Source organism: Tinamus guttatus, unplaced genomic scaffold, assembly GCF_059628265.1.
Source record: "Tinamus guttatus ecotype Peru unplaced genomic scaffold, ASM5962826v1 Tinamus_guttatus_pri_ptg000459l, whole genome shotgun sequence".
Lineage (NCBI taxonomy): Eukaryota > Metazoa > Chordata > Aves > Tinamiformes > Tinamidae > Tinamus > Tinamus guttatus.
In genome coordinates this window covers 9,611,759-9,619,425 of record NW_028288993.1, presented here as the reverse complement: position 1 = coordinate 9,619,425, position 7,667 = coordinate 9,611,759, and positions in this window count along the sequence as shown.

Here is a 7,667-nt window from a genome sequence, read left to right as displayed (position 1 = left end):
ACAGCGTGGGGAGCCGTGGATGGGCCGGCTGAGCTGCATGGGATTTGCAGCTCTGGCTTTCGGGGGCTGCTCCGGACCCTGCGGATCCCCAGCAACGCTGGTCTCGAAGCCGCCGGTCACCGGAGGACACCGGCGAGGTTGTCCTGGGACATGGCAGTAAATCAGCACCTGGCACCCGGAGCGCAGCTCCGAGCACGTTTCCGCAGAGCTCAGGCTCCCCCGTCTCCCCTCCCCGCATCGGACGCTGCAGATTTTCCAGGCTGAACGCTTAGTCCGGGGAAGAACTTCTTGTGATTTATTTCTCAAGCCACAGTTATCCCTTTCAAAGGAGGATCCTTACGCCAAGTCCTAGCTAAAAATAAATAAATAAATAAATTCACGTTCATTAGTCAGCTCACTTGGCCGAAGCTGCAATAGGAACGTAATAAACTTTCCATATGCCTCTGATAAACGGGACAGCTTAAGTTATGAGCAGAAAAAGGCATCAATTTTAAAATGTCAAAACTTACCATGCAGCTTGGGCCAAGCACTTGTTCGGAACGAGACGGGGGAAGGAGCTGGTCCAAGTTTAGAGGCAAAAGCAGCGGCGGAGGACACGGCAGCTCAGCGCTCGTTGCTCCTTTTAAAGCCCATATTTTCCCTAGCAAAGCCCACTAGCTGCTGTATCACCCCTCTGTGCCCATTCCCTGCCTGGGTTTTCATGTCTCTGGCCCAGCGCAGCGCTTGCTCCCTAAGCAAAGCAGCCCTTGCTCTCCTCTCCGGGAGTCTGTCCTTTTCCCTGGGTGGCTTTTGACTTTTCAACGCCTGTTAAAACCATTGCAGCCTTCGTAGCAAGTCAAGGGAACTTGACACACGCATTGCTGAATTATGGGCTCTCCATCATTTCCCTTCCTCACCTGGCCTGTCTGTGAACGACAGCAGAGGAAGCCTGGAGGGATGAGCCCCGAGAAGAGGCTGCTGTAGCATCATTACCACTTGTCATGTGCTTTTTGCAGCTTAATTTGGGCTTATTTTCAGAAAAGACCCAGGAGGCCACCTCAGGTGAGAGCCCAGCGCTCCCAGGTGCGGGCACAGCCCTCGGGGAACCGGCCCTCGGCGTCAGCTTGGGGCATCCAAACAAAGCCAGACTTTGCCCAGGAGAGGGAATTTGGGCATTATCTGCCTTAAGGAGCAATATTCTTTCAGCACTTTAATTAGAAAGCAGCAGGCAGGAACAGCGTGTCTGATGTTCAGCAGGAAACCAAAGCACAAGAGCGAGTCAGACGTATTCCTGCCCAGCTCCCTTAGCAACCCCGGGAAAGTTTCCAAACTCCTGCACCATTAACATTTAAGGAATCATCTCTGAACTCAAGTACTTAAAACAGTGAGGAGAAACGAGACGCTGTAAATGGATTTGTTCAGCGTGGGTCACTTACTGACAGGGTGTTTAAATCAGGCCTTGCTGCTTTGCCGTGACAGCAAGGGCTGTCAGGGCTGTTTATCATTTTAAGTTTTCCATTTTTTTCCCCTCCTCTTTTAAGTGCATTTTAGCAGCCCCCACGACATGCGGGCTCTGCCCGATGCTGCACTAGAGCCCAGCTGTGGTTATAGGCTGCCATATATTCAGTGCCAGCGTTAATCCCGGATGAAGAACCTGGACTCGAGGCAGCTTTGGAAAAACAGCCCCTCTGCTTGGAGAGGGCACAAGGCACTCGCGGCCCAAACATTTGCTAGATGTGTAATTCTCTCCACTTGCAAACCCAGGGAAAAAAGCATTTCTGGAATAAAAATCACACTTATTGATGCAGAGCCACTGCTCCGCAATTTACTACCAGGTATTTCAGCAAGTCAAAATTCACCTGGTCACTGAGGGCACAACGAGCCCGTCATTGAGCGGTGCCCTCGCTCCAGGCGCCGTGATGCATTGCCAGCAATCACGGAAATAAAAGCGCTGGAATATTGTTGTCCCAGGATTAATGCCTCACACTGCAAAAACAAACGTCCCGGCGTCACCGCAACGTTCGGTTGTGATAAATGATTTGACTTTGCCTCCGCACTTCTGTAGCGGCAGGAGACCATTATCCTGAGACAATGTTTTATTCTATTGACATTATCTCTTAATTATAATGTGAGCGATAGCAAAGGGGGAGAGCGCGAGCGGGAGCCCTCCAATCGCTCCCGCGGCCTTTCTGCCGTTTATCCTGTCAGGGGATCCGGGAGAGATTTTACTACAGCAGTTTATTGACCCGCCAGACTCCAGCGCGCAAAGTGCCCATTAAGGCGGGCGCGGGATGGTCATGGCAGGTCATGGATTTTTATCCTGTAGCAATGGGTTTGAAAAAGGGGAAAAAATAACAATTTTCGCAGAAGCGGGGTGCTTTCTAGAAAGACAGAAAGGTCACTTGCATGTTTTAAAATGCAATTTCAGCAAGATTCAGAAGGCGCTTGGCATTTATAATGCCTCTGATTGTAGTTAATATTCAGATGAAGATTTTGGAAGGGATAATAAACCTTATGCTTGAGGGATTAAGCCAGTCAGTAGCTTTCAGCAGTGAGGATGCAGCTTGAGAGGAGAGCTATGCCCTCACCTTTGGGATTCAGGGCTGGAGTGGGAACCATGGGGCACCGGAGTCCGCACGGTCCTGCCTGCACCCCTAGAGCTGCTCGTCAGCCACGAGGCCACCTGATAGGCTTTAGTTACCTGCAAGATTTTGTTTTGCAAAACTGCTTTGTCCATGGCAGATAAACGGCGAGGCAGGAAAGCAAAGCACTCGCTCATGCTCATGTTCCCAAGCTGGAGAAGCCACCGCAGCCGCTGCCTTCTGCAAGCAACAGTGGGGAGGCTGGACCAGGAGAAGCAGCCGGGGGACGCGTGGGGTCAGCCAGGAGGCCGCTGGATGGCCCTGACATCTTCATCCCTATTCTCATCCTTTAGCAGATAACGGGATAACCTGAGGCTCCCGCAGCACCAGGGTGGAGGGGACCCAGCCCCGTTTCAGCTCCTCAGCACCCTTTACCACCCCTTTTCATAGGCATATTTTTCAATACGTAGAAATAGGGTTTCCCAAGAGCGGTCTGAACTCCCCATTGGGAGCGCACGCTTCTAGGTTTCACTCTCTCCGTTAATTACCAGGTAAACGAGCTCCCTGCGCGCTGGGAGGGCTCCTCGCCTCGTTAGCTCGGGCCGGCAGCAGCTTCGGGGCACTAACGGTGTCTCCACCATGCGATGTGAAGCCCGACGGGGCATCCTTCCTGCTCCGGAACGGGCCCTTCTGCTTCACGTCACCGTTCCCGCTTGGAATCGCCCCCGTCGACTCCGCTCCATCCCCGGGCGTGCGGGAGAGCCTGGAGCTGCCCGGGAGAAGCACCCTGCAGCCCGCAGCTCGCACCAGGCTGTGCTAATGCACAGGACAAATTGATCACCCAGGTATTAACCTCTCAGCACTGCAGCCAGCCTCTTCTCCTGGAAAGCCAATTAAGTGCACATAGCGCTTGCTCTGGCGGCTCTTAATCCGTAATTAAAGTCAGGCCGTGGCTGAGCAATAGCTACGTTTATGGGGGGGGTGAAGAAATAACCTTTGATTTTTACCCAGAGGGGAGTGAACGCGCGGTCCGACCGCAACCGGGCCCTGCAGAGATGCACAAAATTCCATGTAAAAACCCAATGCATGGCAAAAAGGACACAAGGGAACCTGGAGCACCTGGCTGCAGCAGCCCCATGCACCTCCCAGGTGGAGCATTCCCACCCTTGGCGCTCCCTGCGTTTCGGATCTACCGGTGCTGCTTTCCCCCAGGTCAGGGAGACGCTTCAGAGCAGATGAAGGGGCTGGAGGTGCCCATGGGCCCTCATGGTCACCGCATGCGACGTGTCCTGGTGATTTAGAGACAGGCAGAGGGTCCACGACCAGCCGCGGCTTCCAAGGATTCCTTACAGCGGGTGGAGGAGATCAAATGCAAACGGGCGGATGGTATGTGAACAGCTCCAGCCAGCCCAGGCTGCTGAACCCTCTGGCTTCTTTCACAAGGCTTTGAAATGGGGAAACGGAGCTTCAGATAATTTATTTGCCAGGGGCACCAGAGAGAGCGGGGGAATATTTACGAGCCAAAGAAAATCCACAAGGTATGTGTCGGCGGGGGCACCCGCCGGGGCCGGAGCGCCGGCTGCACCGGGAGCCTGCAACGCGATCCCAGCCTGCGGCACCGCGGGAAGGAGTCCCCGCTCCCCAGGGATTGATCCCGCTGGAGACCTCCTGCCCCTCTGGGACAGCTCCTGGGGCAGCCAGGCCCGTGGCAGCCCCAGTGTGTGGGAAGAGGAGCTGGGGACCAAGTCAACAGCACTGGGGTCTGCTCTGTACCACAACAGCACTCCAAAAAATCCTGATTCCCACGATTTTCTGATAGCTCTTAAGGCAGCTGTGCTGCTCCTAGAGGCACGTTACAAACGCGGTGGTCACAAGGGGATGGCCAGGAGACAGCAGCTCAGCACCTTGATTTAAAGCATTTAATGCTCCTCCGGATAAGAGCTGTGCACTGTGATCCCAGCCAGCACCAAGCTCCGGCCCCCAGCGTTCCCATGGATCTGCTGCGTTCCGGTTTCTGCAGACATGGCCCCATGCCAGAGGCTTACTTGGAAAAGCAGAAGAAGGCTCCAGCAAGGGGAGAGGGTAATTCCTTGAAATTTGCTCTTTGGGGAAAGCATCTGCAGTTGCTGGAAATCCTGTTGCCGGAAGCAGAGGCGCAAAGCGTCGCTCTCCTGCTCCCGCAGCCGGAGGGATGCCGGGACCATTTTATTATTTTCCCATCTCTCTAAAAGAGTTTTTTGTGCCTGCATCCCAGCCCCCAGGAACCTTAGGCTGAGAGACCAAACCCTATTTCTCTGGGGACTGATACAGCCGTTGGTATCAGTTTTCCATGCAGCTGCTCCTTTTTAGGAATTGTTTCTCCTGCTCTGGAGAGCACGCGCTCCCAGGGAGGCCCCAGGCACAGGGAGAACTGGCCGGACGCCTGTTCCCGGCCGTGCTCCCCAGGGATGCTCCCAGGTGGGAAAGGCCACTGGGGATGCAGGGCCGGGCTGGCTCCAAGGCCACCTGCAAGGCTGGGCTCAGCAGCAAACCCAGTGCAGGAAGGCAGCAGCCTGGGGACTCGGGATCTGATCTCTGTGCCCACAGCTACATCTGGGCTTGGCAGGGCCAAATCCCAGCTGGAATGGGGCAGTGGGCTCCCTGTGGAGGCCCCTCCTGGAGCCAGGCGACCAGCAGAACACACCATGTCAGCTTCAGAGACCGGGGTAGGACAGCAGCAGCTTCCCATCCCACCTCTCAACCCGGACAAGAGAACCGCCAGAGAGCCAAGACACATCAGTGCCTTTCCAAGGGCTTCTCTCTCACTCACCATCCTGAAGGATTTTGCTGCTGTTGGAAGGTCACGGACTCCCTGCACATGGGGACCTGGAGTCACCGCATACACGAGTAGGACACAGCAAAGCACAGCAGCTACATGGTGCAGTGGGAGCAAGGAGAGCCTTGAGCCCTTGTTAAGGCTGCACTTGCTCTGCAGGCTACGACCCAAATCCCCTGCAGCTGCTGGGGCTCAAGCCCACTCCCCGGTGCCACTCACCTGGGGGCACTCACAAGATGCACGGGCGCAGGTGGAGGCAGCAAAGCAGAGGCAAATCGTGGTGTGAACGGGTCTAAGGAGGGTTAACGTCCCTCAGTTTGCTGCCCCAAACTGAGCTGAGAGCCGCTTGGAGGAGCAGGAGGGCAGGACAAGGCTGGGGAAAGGGAACAGGGACAGCTCACAGCTGCGTTCCTGCACGGGAAGGCATAAGCCATCCCTTTCCTGGGCACACCAGGGGTGATACCAGGGATGCACCAGGAAGGTTGCAAGGACAACTGCACCCAGCCACTACCTGTCCCAGGGTGGACACCCCAGGTCTTTCCCTGCGAGGTCGCTTGGGCAAGGAGATCCAAACGCAGACACGGGACCACCCTGTCCTGCTTCCAGCGCTCACCACAGAAGGTGGACGCACAACCTGTTTCAGCGAGCAGCTCTCCACGGGCATGGGAGACAGCTGTGATAATTACTGAACTCCTTGAAGCGAATTAAACCCATTGGGAGAATGGAAATGACTTCAACCTGTAGCAGAGGAGGGAAAGGCACTGCGGGCATTGGCTACTTGTGCTGGTGTTTTGGGCTGCAGCCATCCTCCTGTCAGGGAAGGCAACCTACGAGTCCGAGAGCAGAGGGGCCTGCCACGGGAGCGTGAGTCGGGCTCGGCGCAGGACAAGCATTTTTAAACCGCCCGGGGATCTTTGCAGGGAAAGAGATGCGACGGGAACGCTCCGAGAGGGGGAACTGTCTAACCATAATATTTTAACTATAATATCCCAAACGGATGGGATCCGGCAGAACAGTGGCCGCGGGGCCCCTCCTCTTCCTCCAGCTCCTCCTCCTCCTCCCCGCTCCCGCCACGGGCTCCACGTCCCCCCGCTGCTGGCGCGTCCCCACGGCGCCCCCCAGCGGCCGCGCGGCGGCGCAGCAGGTCCCCCCGCGCGGCCGGGCCCCGCTGTAACGCGGCCTGTCCCCCCCGTCCCGCCGCAGCCCCGGGCGCCCGGACCCCCATTTACCGCCCGCACCCCCGTGCTACCCCCCCCCCCAGCGCTCTTGCACTTGTGCGCTGCCATTCAGAGCTTAAAATGACACCAAAACCAGGTTTGCAGGAGCTAGTTCATGTTTTACCCGTACAAAAGAGCGATTACCACCTCATCAAAACCTCCACCAGGCGAGCTCAAAAGGAGTCATCCTGGATCAACCCCTAGTCTCTCCTTGTCCATGCAAATCAGTGCATCAAGGGTCCTGTAGTGCCTTCGGTGAGATGGTGCCTCCGTTGTGGTCCTGGTTTGGTCACTGCTTGCTGTAGGTGCAGATTGTGAGACGACGTTTGCTGGTGAGTAATTCCGGATTCGAGACCGGAGAGCTCTGACAGGGGCAGTTCAAGCATCATCCTCAGCAAGGACCATGTCACAGAAACCAGTTGCAGAAAAGGCTTTGCCAGCCCCAGCCTGCCTACACGATGCTCCAAGGGCACCTAGGTGTAAACCAGCCAACTTGTGCCTGTGGAATAAGTGCTTGGCAGCTCCTAGCTCCTCCCTTTGCTGTCTGTGCTGTACCTAGGCTACCTCAGTGGCAAGACAGCCCGAACCCAGCTGCGAGATGCAGCCAGAAAGGAATGCACTAGTCTGGAAGCTGCTTAGAGTGGTTTTATCTCCTGTTCTCTTCCTGTTTGCTGGGGATTTGGTGGCACAAAAGCAGAAGATAACACTGCTTACCCCCCTAGAAGGTCACAGAGCTGCTGGAGGTAAATGCAGTGGTTTCCAGATTGTGGCAGTATCCGTCTTCCACACGCAGCTGCAGAAACAGGCTTCCCAACTCTACACTTAATCCTTGCAGAGGCAGCAGCTTTGGTCCTTGCAGCCTCTCAAAACACTGCTCAGTCTCCCGCAGGGCAGGCAGGGGTGGTGAACAGCTACTGCTTGATAGTTAACCCTGGAACAGCCCTGTGACCCCAGCCCATCCCTCCCAGGTAGCTCCCAGCCCCAGATCCTACAAGACCTCATTTCAGAGGTCCGCACTACTGCTGGCAGATCCTACCAAGGACATCGTTACCGTTGTCATCACACACAGCTTCC